A 16,996-nucleotide genomic window follows, 5' to 3' on the forward strand; every position below is an offset into this window, starting at 1 on the left:
AGAGCCTCCACCAACTCGCCAGGCCGCCATCCCCATCGCCCGGGCAACCACCGTCCCCCAAAACAGCCAATCGTAGGAGCCGCTCGCAGTCACGTGAGCTCGCAAACAGCCAACCAGAGCCAGGGAGCGAAGCGAGACGAAGCGGCGGTGGCAGGGTGCAGGGCGGCGCAGGGCCGGCGGGAAACCTGAGCCCGGCCCTGGCGAGAGACTTAATGCGGGGGCGGGAGTATGGCGGGAGCGGCGCTGAGGGGGAGACACAGATGGGGGGGGGGGTGTCGGTGAGATCGGGGGGCCCGGGAGAGAGATTGGGGCGGGGCATTGGAAGGGGGGGAAACACGAGTGGGGACCTGATGGAGGGAGACACTTGGGGGCGCGCTGGGCGGAGTGGGGGGACACTTGCAGGAGGGGGGGCACTTGGGGGAGCCCTGAGTGGAGAGGGGAATATCTGCGTGAGGGGAGTGTCGGGCAGAGGGGGGCACTCTGGGAGGGGAGACACTTGGGAGGAGTGCTGGGGGGTCTGGGCAGGTGGAGGGATTGGGGACCTTTTCTCCACATACATCGTTCTCTTTTTTGTGTCTCCTAAGAAACCAGACTGCCTGGTCGAGGGAGCTTCTTTGTGACAAAAAAGCCAATGAAATATATATATGTGTGTGTTGGGGGGAATTATACCACTTCAAGGCTGCCTTCCAGAGGTGTAGAGGCAATGTACCACTTTTCCTCATTATGGCTAGTGTACCAGGATAAGGGACTGAGGAAAAACTGGGCTTACTCTGTGCCTTGCCTCTTCTGGGTTGTAGTTTTGGACCTTTGGGGCTCTGCCTATCCAAAGTATGTTCGGACAACTGCCCTTGAACAGAGCTAGCTGTTCACAAGCATCCTGATCTCCACTGTAGATCAGCTGCACAACAGGATCTGGCTCAACAGTATGTGGACAATTGAGTATTTTAGCCTACACAGTAGAATCTCAATGTTTATTATCATCAGTTATATGAACTGTTATATGCCACCAGTTATATGAACCATTTTTCCCAAAGGAAAAAGAAAATCACATAACAAAGGTGATGTCAATGACAAATAAGTCCACATTCCTTCACATTCTCTTGCCTTCAGTGCACTGGAAATAGCTTGCAGTGGTTTGAAGGACAAGAATGCAGTACACCATACTGTAACATATACACCATGCCTACTGTAATTCTGAGATGTTAAATTTTATGAACTTTTTGATTTTATGTACTCGATTAATTCTTAAAATAGGGGTTCTACTGTATTGAAGTTTTTCATTGTTTGGTACAACTTGAGAATTATTTTGTTTTAACCTTGTTAAATATGAAACTATCTGTATTTCTGAAAAAGAAAAAAGGTAAAATATAAACTAGGTCTGTCCATTAATCACAGTTAACTCACACAATTAACTCAAAAAATTAACTGCGATTAAAAAAATTAATCATGATTAATCGCACTGTTAAACAATAGAATACCAATTGAAATTTATTTAATATTTTAATATTAATACATTTTCAAATATATTGATTTCTATTACAACACAGAATCCAAAGTGTACGGTGCTCACTTTATATTATTTTTATTAAAAATATTTGTACTGTAAAAATAATAAAAGAAATAGTATTTTTCAATTCACCTCGTACAACGACTGTAGTGCAATGTCTATCGTGAAAGTGTAACTTACAAATGTAGATTTTTGTTGTTGTTACATAACTGCACTCAAAAACAAAACAATGTAAAACTTTAGAGCTACAGGTCCACTCAGTCCTACTTCAGCCCGTCGGTCAAACAAGTTTGGTTACATTTGCAGGAGACAATGCTGCCCGCTTCTTGTTTAGAGTGTCACCTGAATGTGAGAACAGGCGTTCACATGGCACTTTTATAGCCGGCATTGCAAGGTATTTACATGCCAGATATGCTAAACATTTGTATGCCCCTTCATGCTTCAGCCACCATTCCGGAGGACATGCTTCCATGCTGATTACGCTTGTTAAAAAAATAGTGTTAATTAAATTTGTGACTGAACTCGTTGGGGGAGAATTGTATGTCCCCTGCTCCGTTTTACCCGCATTCTGCCATATATTCATGTTACAGCAGTCTTGGATGATGACGCAGCACATGTTGTTTGAATTATGAACTGTCACTGCAGATTTCACAAAATGCAAAGAAGGTACCAATGTGAGATTTCTAAAGATAGGTACAGCACTCGGGCCAAGGTTTAAGAATCTGAAGTGCCGTCCAGAATCCAAGGTGTGGAGCTTGCTTTCAGAAGTCTGAAAAGAGCAACACTCCGATGCGGAAACTACAGAACCTGACCCACCAAAAAAGAAAATCAACCTTCTGCTGGTGGCATCTGACTCAGATGATGAAAATGAACATGCATTGGTCCACTCCTCTTTAGATCGTTATCAAGCAGAACTCATCATCAACATGGATGCATGTCTTCTGGAATTGTGGTTGAAGCATGAAGGGACATATGAATCTTTAGTGCATCTGGCACATAAATATCTTGCGATGCTGGTTACAACAGTGCCATGAGAACGCCTGTTCTCACTTTCAGGTGACATTGTAAACAAGAAGCGGGCAGCATTATCTCCTGCAAATGTAACCAAACTTGTTTGAGCGACGGGCTGAAGAAAGACTGAGTGGACCTGTAGGCTCTAAAGTTTTACATTGTTTTATTTTTGAATGCAGTTATTTTTTTGTACATAATTCGACATTTGTAAGTTCAACTTTCATGATAAAGAGATTGCACAACAGTACTTATATTACATGAATTCAAAATACTATTTATTTTGTTTTTTACAGAGCAAATATTTGTAATAAAAATAAATGTAAACTGAGCACTGTACACTTTATTCTGTGTTGTAATTGAAATCAATATATTTGGAAATGTAGAAAACTTCCAAAAATATTTAAATAAATGATATTCTATTATTGTTTAACAGTGCGATTTATTGCAATTTTTTTTAATCGCTTGACAGCCCTAATATAAACCCCAAGAGCATTTAAAATGTAACACAGTAATTCTGCACTTGACCCCCATGTGGTATATATAGTACATTCTCTTTCAAATAGTTTAATACTTTCTGAATATGTCATTATGAATTAATTATGACATCATTAAGACATTAGGAACAGGGTGAGTAGATCAGTGATCTTGCATATGCCACTGCACATACTGTGCATACTAAATATAGAGTTTTATCATTACTAAAGCTTATAATATATTATTATACAATGGTTCACCAACAGCCAAATATTTACAGTGATTATTCCGCTCCCTCAACAGATGGGAAGGCAGCAGTGTTACAGAATTTATGCATTACCTGCTGTCTCTGTCAGCATCATACTATCTAATTCTTGGAAAATTACAAACTATAACTCTACTTGTTTTGCCATTGTAGGTAACATGTTAGGGAAAACAGATGATTGCTTTGATAGCTTTAAAGCTATCATGAATAACTCATCAAAGAATGAGAACTAGGATTACTAACTATGCATAAACAAAGAAAGCAGTCTTTCTTGGCACTAGATGTGTATTGACTTTGAGAGGATCAGTGGAGTCTCAGTACCCAATCGATAAAGAAAATGAGAGTTAATTGAGCTGCTTGAAGAGCTTGATCTGTGTTCTGACCAGCATTTCTGAATATTCCAGACACAAACTAGGACTCCAGTCTTCAAAGGCACATGAAATGAACCTAGCCCCTCCATTGCAAGGAAATTAGTATGTTAACTAATGGTGTGATGATATATATTTATTTGGAATGCGTGCATAGAGTCTGTAAAGATTTCTTAAAATGTGCTAGTTACTATATGATTGTATACAGTGTGTAATGTTTCCAAAGAGAAGACACCATTGGCAGATCTCTTTACAGATCTGTACTGTGCTTCATTTCTTTCAGGAATGTGTATTGATGAAAAATTGGGGATTAAACCTTCCAAAAGACTTAAGTAATGGGTTTATGGGCTAAATTTAATGTTCTTACTCTTAGCACCCTCTTCCCTAGTTGTTTTACCTGTCCTGGAGGTAAAGCTGGTAGTTTGAATCCTCTGCCTCTGGATATAGCAGTAAATTGTCACTGAAAATAGTCTTGTCAGAACTGAGCCTTGTGATATTTTTGACAGCCAAACAAACTGAAAACATATCATGGCTTTTGCTATAAGGATGTTCAAATTCTGTAATGAATTTTTATGCATTTACAACGGATGTTTGATCTAATGCATGAATGTTTTTGGATGGACTGGACAGAGACTGTTAAACAGCAGGATTGGAATTGTCAGAGGAACCTAAAGAGAGTTAGGAACCCAGCTCCCATTGGAATTTAATGGGATTTGTGTACTTGATGTCAGGCATCTTTGTAGCCTAATTTTTAAAGATCAGCATGTTAACAGAATGCATAGGTACTGCATTTGGCCATCAGATTGGCACTTAAGCACATAAAGTGGTATTTATATATTGAAACATCAGTCACAGGATTTGGACTGATAACAAATATTTTGAAGGTCTTTTGAAGGTGTTCACATTTGAACATTAGTTACAGGAGAAAACAATTATCAACTGTATGAGAAGACTGAAAACAAAATTTAACAGTTCCTTAGGTCAGCGGTTCTCAAACTGTGGGTCGCGACCCTGTTTTAATAGGGTTGCCAGAGCTGGTGTTAGACTTGCTGGGGCCGAAGCAGAAGCCTGAGCCCTACCGCCCAGGGCTGAAGCAGAAGCCCGAGGGCTTCAGCCCTACGTGGCGGGGCTCAGGTTACAGGCCCCCGGCCTGGGGCTGAAGTCCTTGGGCTTCGTCTTTGGGGCCCCTCGTGGTGGGCTTTGCTTTTGGTCCCCTCACCTGGGGTGGTGGGGCTCAGGTGGGCTCAGGCTTTGGTCCCCCCTCCTGGGGTCATGTAGTAATTTTTGTTGTCAGAAGGGGTCGCAGTGCAATGACGTTTGGGAACTCCTGTCTTGGATGAACTGATGTGGGTAAAATTCCATGTAAGAAAATGTCGGGCTTTTCAGCATTAAAGAGCTGATCATCTCAACAAATCACTTTTTAGAAATAATGTAGCAACTATAAATGGCCTTGTACCAAATAAGCAATTAGATTGGAGAAAGTCTGTAATCTCCTGTCTTATTTTATGTTCTCATAATAATATGACCAGTGCACTTAATTTAGCAGATGTTCTAGCAGATTTGACGTATCATTTGTGACACCTAAAATACCCTGCATGAACATTTGAAAGGATATAAAGAAGGTTTTATAGATTCTTTTATTCGTTCTGGCCATTCAGCTTTGGAAGAGCTATTGTACTTTGGGGAAGGTACTTCTCAAGTCAAAGAGGGATATGAGATTCAAGTGAGTGGCATATTTCCTCAGTGATGGTATAATATATATTTAATGTTTCTTTTTAGCATGAATTCACTTCAGCACTGTTGACTGGATTCTAATCTAACACCAATTTTACATCAGTGTAATTCTGTTGATGTAAATGGAGTTACTCCTGATTTACACAATTGTAAAAGAGAGCAGAACCAGTATTTTATTTAGTCTGTCTCGTGTTCAGCAAATTGTCTCATATTTTGTATGGAGCTCAGAGATTTTACTGATGGGTGCTTATAGTGGGTCAGATTTTGGATTTACACTGATGCAAACTAATATAAAAGTATCTCCATTGGCTACAATGGACTATCTTTAGATTTATGGCAGTGTAACTATGGTAAGAATATGGGCCATAAACTGAAAAATAAATTGTTAAGAAATTGCACAGGTATAAGGAGGGCGCATAAGGAAAACTGATCATAGCCCTTATTTTAAATGTATACATTAATTGCCTAAAATGCTGCAGCATCTCTACTGTAAGATTTCTGAACTATATTGGTTTTGCATTAGTATGTCTCTGTTAACTCCAGTTGAGTTATTCCTGAATTAAGCCTGTAGAGTTTTTTAGAATTATCATAGAATACTCAAACTATTTTTATAAGGCAATTTAGTGTTTCATAGTTGGTCATCATTAGAAAAATTAACAAGAGTTGACTAACACTGATGAAGTTAGAGGTTTATCTAAATATAATGGTCAGTTGAACTGTGGATATAAAAGCTAAAACTTTGAAAGGATTGGTTGAAAATAAAATACATTGCCTTGGCTAGAAAGTATGGGAACAGTGAGGGGGTGTTCCAGACATGGGTCAGGGATTAAAGAATGGGGTCAGGAAGTAACTAGGAGATAGGTTGCACAAACCAAGATGGGGGAAAAAGGAAACTACATAGATCTGGTCAAAGTTTGCATAGGCTGCGAAGTTTGCATTGGATGCTTATCCAAATCAAATCTCCCAATTATATTGATGACATTTCAGCATGTTTTGTGGAGAGCTCTCAAAATTCACTATTAGTTAAATGTAGATCTAGGGCAGATTTCCTCATTTTCTCTTCTCCTTCCTTTCCTATTATCCCATCCTTAAAAGATTTTAAATGATTCTTTTTTTTTTCTTTTGTGTTTACTATTACCAACCAGCTGGTGTCTTAGTCTGCTGAGTCAGCCCTTTCTGAAGTTGCCCCTTTCTCTCAGTGATTGTTTGGATATGCTGCTTTTGCTGGCACTGGCTCAGGAAATCGGAGAATCAATGGAACAGAGGTAGTGTCATCAACCGAAATAAGAGAATTTTGGGGAAAAAATGGTAAGTTCCAAACTTGCACCCGTATATGGAGTCAGAAAATCAACTCTAATGATAAACCAGATAGGCATTAATTTCCACTCTGTGTTCTACAAAAATCAAATGGAGGGACATTAAGTACAATTGTGGATGAGGATTGTACTTGCAGATCTTAGCGTCCAACTGCCAGTATTAAATATTAGCAGAATCTAAAAATTTATCAAAGATGAAACTGCTAGCTTTAAATAGGAAAAAGTTTTAGGATACCCTGGGAAATGCCTAAGAATTATTTATATGCTCATTAAAGGAATCACCTTTTGTTTACTAGAATAAACTGTAAGAATTTAGTCAGCTGGTATATAATGAAGTTTCAGTTAATAAGACATTTCTAAGGTTCCTGGTGCATACCTTAAAAGAAGTAAAAGGCAGCGAAAATGTAGGTCTTGCGGTCATCTTTGCCAGCATGAACTGTTAAATGAAATAAAAGGAAATACTGTATTATGATTACTTAGGAGTCATTAGGATTTATAAAGCAATCACCAAGACCCTATGAACTATCATTAATGCTAAATGATTCTTGTTATCCAACTATGTGTCCTAGATCCTCGTTATTTTGTCTGTTCCACATACATCTAATAATTTTCAGAAAGATGTGCACTGTACAAATTTAATTAACCTTTGGACATTGAAGTAACACCAGTGTGTCTATTTTTTTTTATCAGGTCTCTTGGAAGAGGTTTTAAGCCAACCTTTTCTTGTCATTTATAGATTATGGTACTTTTATCAAGAGTGGACGTTAACCCCAGTGTCCTGGCGAAATTCCAATTTCATTAATTACATTTTGCTAATAATAATAATTCCTTGTTCAGTTAAATTGGATATCACAAGAATTTTAAACTGGGTATTCAAAAACTGAGGCATGCAAAATCATTGGCCACTTTTGAAAATTTGGTTTTTGGCCTGTGGGCCAAATTTAGTTCTTTCATGGACTTCAATGGAGGTGCAGTCACATCCATTTACACTGGTGCTGAATTTCCCCTCTGGAAAATGGATGTGTTTTACAAATAGGAATAAATCAGGGCACAACCCTGTTCCCATTGAAATAATTGGCAAAACACAGCAGCTTCAATGGGAGCAGTCTTGGGCCCTTAAACCTCACAAGGATGGTGGGAGTTTTAATGAATGTTGTAAAATGCCATATCGTTGTGTGGTATTGTTATTTATCTATGGTTAAAAGAAATACAGGTCTGAGCTGTTTCATATGAATGTCCTTTACTTAACATACTCACATTTTCCCTCAAATCTTTAACTTTTGAAGCTGAAGAGCTATCACAAAGTCTCTGTTCTTTGAAGTTGTTTCTTTTCAGGTCATCTTTGCAGAGAGTATCTTCAGTGCTGAGTGTTGGTAGAAAAAAATGTATTTCTTGATAGTTTTCATTCTTTTATTTGGTTTCCTATGCTTGGCATCCTGAGCACCTTAATATAATTTTAAAAGGATTTTGAATGAACAAAAATAGCATCTTCCAGGCTAGGGAGCATGATACAGTAATCTTGTTAGCTCTTACAGTGCAGGAGAGCAGGAAATAGAAACCCTCAGTGGAAATGCTCTCTAGAGGGAGCAACTCCACTAAGAACATAAAAGTTAAAAATAAGATCTGGGTCTGAAGAGCAATTCTGCATTTGATATACAGTTGATAAAATAATTAAATGGGCAAAGGTCTCTTAACTTGAATAATTATCCATTTGCTTTTCAGTTTATAAAGGGGATTGATTCATGAGTTACGTTAATTAAGAGTTTTAATTATCTTTACTTCCACAAAAAGTACGTCATACCAAACATGCACGGACCTTTGTTTCACTATTTGTTACAGTCAGAGCTCCAAATATCAGCAAGATCTAGTCCCAGTTTTTAAGGGCTGCCTCTTAATTTTCTCAGCTATAACGTATGCTGTCCTGGTACATCTGCTGAGATCCTATAATGCAAAGAGAGCAACATACAAATAATTCCTTCAAATAGACCTTGGACATCATATAGCTTTTTCAGGATTCGAGGACAGGCAACCTCTCCTGAAGCAGCAGTGCTGTTCTACAATGAATAACTAGGGTACTAAAGCTTAACGCATTATGCACTCTTCTCTAGATGATCAGAATATCGTACGTATCAAAGAGAATGCCTCTCTCGTGTTTCTTTCTCTCCCTCTAACTGACCTAAGTTATATCTAATGTGTCCATTAATGTGATATTTAGGTAGTATCTGTTACACGGCAATTGAAATAAATTTAGACCCTAGTATATATTTGTCTCAGTGCTGGGGATGGAATATTCCCAATAAAAGGCCCTTGACTGTGGAACTAAGGTCCAGATCCTCAAATCCTAACATCAATGGGAGTTAGATGCCTAAATACCTTTGAGGATCTGGGCCTAACTCCCTTCCTCAGTCAGACAGAGCCAAAGTTTGCTCTCTCTTCTTACGTCTCCATCACCATAGAATCTGAGCACTTCACAAACATTAATGGATGTGTTGACCAGACTTTCAGGGCACTCTGCAAGACCTATTTTCCCAAGTTTGTTTTGAGGGAGTAGGTTGAGCAGGATAAGCCTTGTCTAAGTTTGGATAGACACTTTTTATAAATAAGCAAATACCTGAGCCACTGACAGCACCCTCAAACTGAAAAAGACAAAGGTTTCCTTGAAATGCTGCAGGTTCTTCCAAATTGAAACTTCTTCAATTTTGCACATAGTTTACGGATGTAAATATTAAGGGACAGGAAATAAAGTCAGAAATAGAATGCATGAGTAAGATGTATACAGAGTATTCAGTCATTTACCATTTCCTCTTTTAATAGTGGAGCCATTTCAAAATGTAAATTCTCATCTTTTTTCCAGACTCTATTCCAGACACTTGAGTTTATTACAGAAACACTGCAATGAGGTTGTGAATCTGGTCTTCATTTTCCAGCCCAAATTACCTTGAGAACATAAATTACATGTTTTACTAATTTTATTTTTCTTCAGAAAAAGTGTTAAGTAGGAAATTAAGTAGGAAAGCATCTTGCCAATGGTATTACACAAGTGAATAGCAGTGATTAAATAAGTGATGAAAATAGCTTAACCAAGAAGAGCTTTCAGCTACAAGCAATGCTTATGTGTCATTGGAGCCAGGAGCACCAAAATATACTAACACAGTCTGCAAGGAGAAGGGTGGGGTTTTTTTTACTGTTACTTATCCATTCTCCTGTAATATTATGAATGTAACCACAATAATATTGGCCTAATGCATGAGAACTGGTCTGTTTTCATTATCTTATCTGTATTTAAAAAAAAAAAAAGTCCTCAATCAGCATAAATAGTAAAAAGTTGAATTAATGTTTTAAAATTCTTTTGTTATTTTTAATAATTTAAGATGATTTTAGGAACGGGGTGACTTTTTAAAACAATGGGTGAATTTTATGTCTAAGGTGATTGGCTTCACCTTCTAGGCTCCACGTAATTGTGTCCCCTTTGCTGTTTTACTCTCACTTCCTTCCTACTGTTTTTCTTGCTTCCTATACTTCTCCCAGTATACTTCCTATACTCTTTCTCCTACTCCTACTTTTTCATGCTTTCCCACCTTTCTCTTCTTGGGCTTTTATATGCACAGAAAATGTACCGTTTTTTTACAGTCCTACTAGTATAGGTGGAGTTATTTTGTTAAAGGTGGCCGTAAGAGGCATAAGCTGTACCTATATAAACAACCTTCATAGTGATAAAACTGTGTCCATGGTAGGGGTTATACCAATTTAACTATTTTAGTAAAAAAGACCACACCTCTAATCAAAATAGTTAAATTGATACAAAAGCTGGGTGTAGATCGGCCCTAGGCCACGTCTACACTATAGCGCACCGCTGTGATGCTGCAACTGTGCCCCTGGAGCACCACAGTGTCGATGCTTCCTAAATTGACGGAAAGGGTTTTTCCATTGATGTAGTTAATCTACCTCTCCAGGAGGCGGTAAAATAATTATGTTGAGCTACCTGTGTCTACAGCAGCGGCTAGGCTGACTTAACTTTGGTGCTCAGGGTATGAAATTTTTCACAGCCCTGAGCAATGTAGCTAGGATGATGTAATTTTTAAGTGTAGCCCAGGCCTTACTAGATTAGAGAAGGCCTTAGTGAGCATTAAGAGAGGACTTTTCAATAGTGTTAAGCCAACTCAATTCAGATTACACAATTAAAAACCACACCCATTAAGACTGAGCCAGAGAGGTTAAGTAACTTGCTCAAGGTCACAGAGCAAGCACATGTCATAGTTGGCATTTTAACTCAGGAATTTCTGACTTCTAATCCAATGCTTAATTCACTGGATTATGTATCAGTGATTTAAAAACCTGCTCAAAAGTTAATTTAAGAATACCTGGTTTGAAGCATAAAGTTCTGAACACCAAGGGTATGTCTACACTGCAATGTAAGCCCAGGGTTTGAACTCAGGCTCAAGCCTTCCATCTTCACATAAATTGTGCTAACCAAGGGCTCAGACCCAGGGTCTCAAGATCTCATGAGGGTGGAGGGTCCAAACCTGAGTCAAGCCAGGACCCAGGGTTCAAGCCCTATTGCTTTGCAGTGTAGATGCAGCCCCACCAAAAGAATCCCACGGACTGACTTTCTTTGTCCTCTGGACAGTCAAGTTTGGTGAACAGTCAAGTATTCCCACACTGCACCAGGAACAAAGGGTTAAAGCAGCCAGATCTTGGGAGTGCACTAGGAAGTCTGAGATATGGATGGTTGGATTTGGGCTTGCATAATGAAGAGCCCCAGGTTGGGACCCAGGGTTCAACAATTCCTAACCTGGGGTTATAAATGAGCCTAGATGCTCACGCCCTCGGTTAACAAACCCAGGATCTGGTAACTCAAGTTCTACTAACCCTGGGCTTACCTTGCAGTGTAAACATATCCCAAAAGCGAGGTCATGTGCATGGGAAGTAGTAGCTGAACTGCAATTCCCAGCTAAAGACCCACAAGAATTTCAATTCAAGGTTCAAGTATCAGCGGGGTAGCCGTGTTAGTCTTTAAGGTGCCACCAGACTCATCATTGTTTTTGTGGATACAAACTAACAGATTTATTTGGGCATAAGCTTTTGTGGGTAAAAAGCCCACTTCTTCAGATGTGTCATTTAAGGTTCAGTAAATTTGTAAAAAGGAAACCAAAAATTAAGTGATTCCCATCAGTAATCTGTTCTCAGGATTGCTGTCTGGAATTGTGCAAAACCTCTGAGGATTAAGAGGTTGTCACACGTCATTGTTACTTCCGGTATCCTGGCAGAGGTAAATAAAACATTTAAATCTTTTAATGCTGCTTTGGCAAAGCCAGAGGGCCCAGTGAGGGCAAGTCTCTTATTAATAGAACCTTGACATACATCACTTTTCAACTGTATAATGGCTCCCAGGTGGAGCTCAAGTCTCCTGCATAAAAATAATCTATACAAATGCAATTTAGGTATTTTACTACATGAGAAGTAATACCAAATGGTGTATTACAATTCTAATCTGTTCATCAAAATCACTTCACATTAGGGTCACAATGGCCTCGAGTTTTCTGAGTCACTTTAGGCTCAAATACACAACATTCAACATTTGGAGATTTTTGCATTAAGTCCACACCTAAAGCTCCATTGCTAAGGGCAGAATTCCAGGAGCTCTGGCGTTTGCTAGGAAGAATCTGTGGGTCAGATTCTGATCTCAGGTAGGCCAGTGTAAATCAAGAGTAGTTCCCATTACTTCAGGGGTGTAGCTGAGATCAGAATTAGGTTCAGCATTTTAGCATAATACTATTTATTAATTTGAAATATTAATGAATAACCTCATCTTTTATGGATCAGTTTTCTCTGATTATATTTTGCCTGAGTTTGGTGGAAGGACAAAAAATGACACCAATATTAATTAAAATGGGCTTAAGCAATTTCTTAAGTGAGAAAGAGATTGTTAATTGTCAGATGGAAAAAAATAGGAGAAAAGACTGCTGCATTTTACTCCTGGCTCTGTCACTGGCTTGCTACTTAGCCATAGGTGGGTCAGTTAATTTATCTGCCTCAGTTTACCCACTGAAATAATATATATACCTAGCTCCCAGGGCTAAAGTACATAAGCATTGGATGTGTCCCAGATAAGTGTCCTATACTGAAAAGTAATTTTTCACACCACATCCATATACTGTCCATGCTGATTTGGTCTGTGTGTGTAGAGAGGGGCAAAACTTTTTAATAGGCTTTTAAAATGTTGCACAACAATTAAAAGGTATTCCAAAGCCATTGAACAAGGAGCTCCTAATTCCTTTCTCTTGGGCGTGGACTGTTTTTCAGGGAACAGTTACCACTTTTCTGATTTTCAGAAATTCCTGCACCATAGATCTTCAAGGATTAGTCCTATTGTGCACGCATCAAAGGTAGTCATGGTTAGTAAAGTAAAAGTCACAACTAGGAAAATTAAATTAGAGTTCTTTCTTTCTTTCCAGACGCTATCACTGATCTCTGAAGCTGCTGACCTCACAGCCTCTTTGCTCACTCTGATGCTATAACCTACTGGGTGCACCCTATGGTTCCTGGAGCAGCACAGATTAAACAGATATCATGAATAACTGGAGTCAATAAAAAGAGTTTCAAATAACCTTTCAGACAGGCAGATGGGGAGAGGACAACAGAGAGCAAAAAAATTAATTCACAGCAAAAACAAATAGTCACTCCTGACAAGAATTCAGCACACCAGAAGAATAAATTAAACATCTCAGAATAAAGGGTGTATGGAAAAGCACCATCAAACAGCAATGCACATGCCATTATTTGTTCCTGCATTACACCCATTAGGCTTTTTAAACAAAATTCTGCTTTTGGAGTGTGTTAACCAGCTGTGCAAGATACTTACAGCAAAATTTGACATTATGCAAAACTTGATTGTTTTATTTACAACATATAAAAAGCCCTGGATATGTTCACTGAAAGTTTGGTGAGGAGCATGAACCTTTCCAGTGAGCCTGGGCCCAGTTTGGAGTGAAAATGTTCATCGGTTTCTGGTTTTGCATCAATATAGTATGAGACCTGTGGTCTTGATGTCAAAGCAGGTGAGACTGTAATTCTGATGGGAGTTTCACATTGTGATTTTGGGTTAATTCCTGAGTGAGATCTGAATGTTCAAGGTCCTGTCTGCTCTGTACAAATGTTAAAGATCCCATAACACTTTATAGCAGAGTAGGGGTTTGCCTGGGTATTCTTGGCCAAAATTTCACTTCCTGTCACTCTTGGTTATCCCTTTATGGCTGGAATTTCCTTCCTTACCTTGTGTGCCATGCTCTCCTTTAAAACTCTTGAGAACTCACTTTTTGGTTCAGGGCAAAATTGCTGTTAAAAACTGAAAGACTGGGCTCCATGTATCCAGTTTCAACAGATGATTTTATGTATTCAAAGCACAAGGCAGGAAAGATTAATTAACAGAGGGAATCTAGGAGTTAGTTGAAACTGGATGCCAAATAGTAAACCTTCTTTTCTGCTACTTAAAGATTATGACCAGAACGCTTGGTGGAACAGCGAATGCCTTGGCCTTTTGCCCTTAGAGTTTTGATTTCTAATTCTGTTTTGGTAACAAAACTACCTTAACATTATCTCTGGACTAGAACTGTCGGAGAGTGGTGGTTGTAAATCAGAACTGAGGTGCTTGTCAGAGCCATGTGGGGAAATTCTGAAAGGCCTTGCCTGCACTCTGCCTTCAAAGTAGGACATACAGCCTCACTGTCTCTCAGATGAGCCTCTGGGCTTGAGCACTCCTGCTTCACACCATGAGCTCTGCCCAGCAAGTCCAACTGAGATAGACTGCTGGTCAGATTTGTATACTCTTCAGGGACTCAAGCACCTCAGCAAGTATATGCAGTGACACCCAGCAACCTTTTCAAAACATAGGGAGATTAGTCAACTGGAACACGGCATCCCGGTTAGGTTAGGTTAGCATACAGAATGAAGGTTACAACATAGGCCATTTAGCCAAGCCAGTGCCATCAGCCAGCCAAGCTGCTATGAACTCCATTTCAGGCTCTGTCTCCTGTGTCAGTTCAAGGTGAACCACTCTGAGTTCACATACCACCTGCTGGAAATTCCAGATGTTAAGTGTTGATTGTTCAGTCCTTGGGGCTTCCACTGTCTCCTGTTCTGCCCCAAGAGGACACACAACCCTTTCCCCCCTACTAAGTAGCCATACAAAGCACAGTAACAAGGAATGTGTAGGATTCATAAACATATTAAAAAAATCCTACTTCATCACAGGGGGCACCTTAATTCTCCAGAAGATTATAAATGTTCCTCCTCAGATGATGCCTTGCTGCTGATGTACTTTCACTTTCTCTTTGTGACAGACAAGACCTCTGAGCTTGTCTGAACAGGTAATTCCCCACCATTCTTTCATCAATATCCTTTTATGGAAGCATTGACTTGCCAAAACGTGTTTAAACACTAGATTGATTGTACTATGAGAATTTAAATAACTAGGGATGCTTGATTACCTCCAAGTTGGCTTCAGAGAGCTGTTTGCATTCCTGCATTTATGAGAGAAAATTTGAGTGCATGCCTTTTATTAACTTTTTTTCTTATGGCCCTCTATTTCCTCTACGTTGACTTTTTCATCTTGAGTTACACTTTGTTACAGCATAGCTGGGATACTGAGGATGGTTTTTCCTGCCTCTCTTACTGACTCCAGATGTTGATATTCTCTTGTTTTCACTTTCCTGTTCTTGCTTTTTAATCTGGGGGTTTTTTTTTACTCTCTCTTTAATCACTTTGCATTTTGCTGCACATCTGTTCCAAAATAAAAAACAATTGATTGGCTCAACAGAGCCAAAAATTCAGAGAACACTGCATTATTTTATGCATTCGCTGCAAATAAAACAATGTGTTAGTGGAGAATTTGTTGTTCAAAGGTCAGAAGAATAAATTATAGTTGCACAGCAATTATACTCTGTCCCCTTCAGTTTATGTAATATTCTGTATTGCTGTATCAGCTGTTAACTTTATGCTTTATGTGCATTTGCTGTGAAAACATTTGTTGTGGATTTCCAGATTTCTGAGCATATAAATTCTTAAATTCATATAAACCAATATGTTCCATTAACATGGGATGAGGGGGTTGTATAGAATTTTCCTTGCTATAGTAGAGTCAAGCTTACGTGTCAAGGGGCACCTTAGAAATACTATAGGTAGATAGATGATGAAAGGCAGATTAGGTCAAGATGGAGCATGATATGCTGTGATCCATTGCCTCTATCAGTCGTTTGTTAAAAGTGGTGCGTGGCATGCTGTGATCTGGTGTTTTCATGGAGGTTGTTGTCATCAGGATGGAGCAGGGATCTCACTTCTCAGGAGGCTGCTCACAGACCTATAACTCTTTATAGTTTATCCTGGGGGGGAGGGGGGGAAAATCATATGTCAAGATTAGAAATGGGCCAGGTTGGTTCATGTCCTTTATACAGATGAGGACAGGCATAATATTCCAGATATTGGGATTAAGAGAAGGCTGGTTAAGGTCCATTGTGGAGATGGAGCCAGGCTTGGCACTTGGAGCAGGGATAAGGTTGGTTCTGGTCTATTACTGAGATAGTGTCAGACATGACTTCTGGGGCATTGGAAGTGGGTGAGGTCGGTTCTGGTCCATTACAGAGATGGATCCAGGCCTGAAGTCTACGCCATTGGGAGTGGGGGAAGTGGGTTCCAATCTGTTATAGAGATGGGGCAGGTGTGGCGTCGAGGGTGTTGGGAGGTTGGTTCCAATCTTTTTTTATAGAGACAGGTCTAAGTGTGGTGTCTGGGGCATTGCAAGGTCCGTTATAGAGATGGGGCCAGGCATGGCATCTGGGGTGGCGGGCATGGTTGATTCTGGTCCGTTATCAAGATGGGGCCAGGCTTTTCATCCGGGGCATTGGGAGGTAGGCTCTGGCTCATTATAGAGATGGGGCCAGGCATGATGTCTAGGGCGGCAGGGAAGGTTGGTTTCAGTCCATAATAGAGATGAGACCATGTCGGGGACTGGGAGGTTGATTCCTGTTTGTAATGGAGATGGGCCCAGGGGGGGTGTCTGGGGTGTTGAGAGGTCAGTTTCGATCTGTTTTAGAGACATTCCCAGGGCTCTGGGAAGTCTGTTGCAGTCCATTATAGAGATGGGCCCATGCAGGTTGTCAGGGGCGTTGGAGGTCTGTTTCGGTCCGTTATAGCAATGGGGTGCCCGGGGTGGTGGGAGGTCGGTTCAGGTGCGTTCCAGAGACGGACGGGCCCATGCAGGGTGTCTGTGGCGCTGGGAGGTCAGTTCTGGTTCGGTACGGAGACGAGTCCGTGCTCGGAGGTCGGT

At 39.9% G+C, this 16,996-nt stretch overlaps 2 long non-coding RNA genes across 5 annotated transcripts; one reads left to right on the forward strand and one right to left on the reverse strand.

The window, feature by feature from the left end:
* Positions 1–3: 3 nt before the first annotated feature.
* LOC125622807 (uncharacterized) lies at positions 4–15,606 on the forward strand. 4 transcript variants are annotated; one of them, XR_007352809.2, is made up of 3 exons: positions 4–93; positions 6,505–6,667; positions 13,131–15,606. It is a non-coding gene; the product is annotated as an uncharacterized LOC125622807 (long non-coding RNA). The 4 variants fall into 4 exon arrangements; XR_007352810.2 differs by lacking the exon at positions 4–93 and adding an exon at positions 536–923; XR_007352811.2 differs by lacking the exon at positions 4–93 and adding an exon at positions 2,881–5,348.
* On the reverse strand, positions 7,030–9,383 carry LOC125622809 (uncharacterized). The gene is made up of 3 exons (XR_007352813.2): positions 8,492–9,383; positions 7,933–8,119; positions 7,030–7,111 (listed from the first exon to the last, which is right to left on the reverse strand). It is a non-coding gene; the product is annotated as an uncharacterized LOC125622809 (long non-coding RNA).
* Positions 15,607–16,996: the final 1,390 nt, after the last annotated feature.

Source organism: Caretta caretta, chromosome 15, assembly GCF_965140235.1.
Source record: "Caretta caretta isolate rCarCar2 chromosome 15, rCarCar1.hap1, whole genome shotgun sequence".
NCBI lineage: Eukaryota > Metazoa > Chordata > Testudines > Cheloniidae > Caretta > Caretta caretta.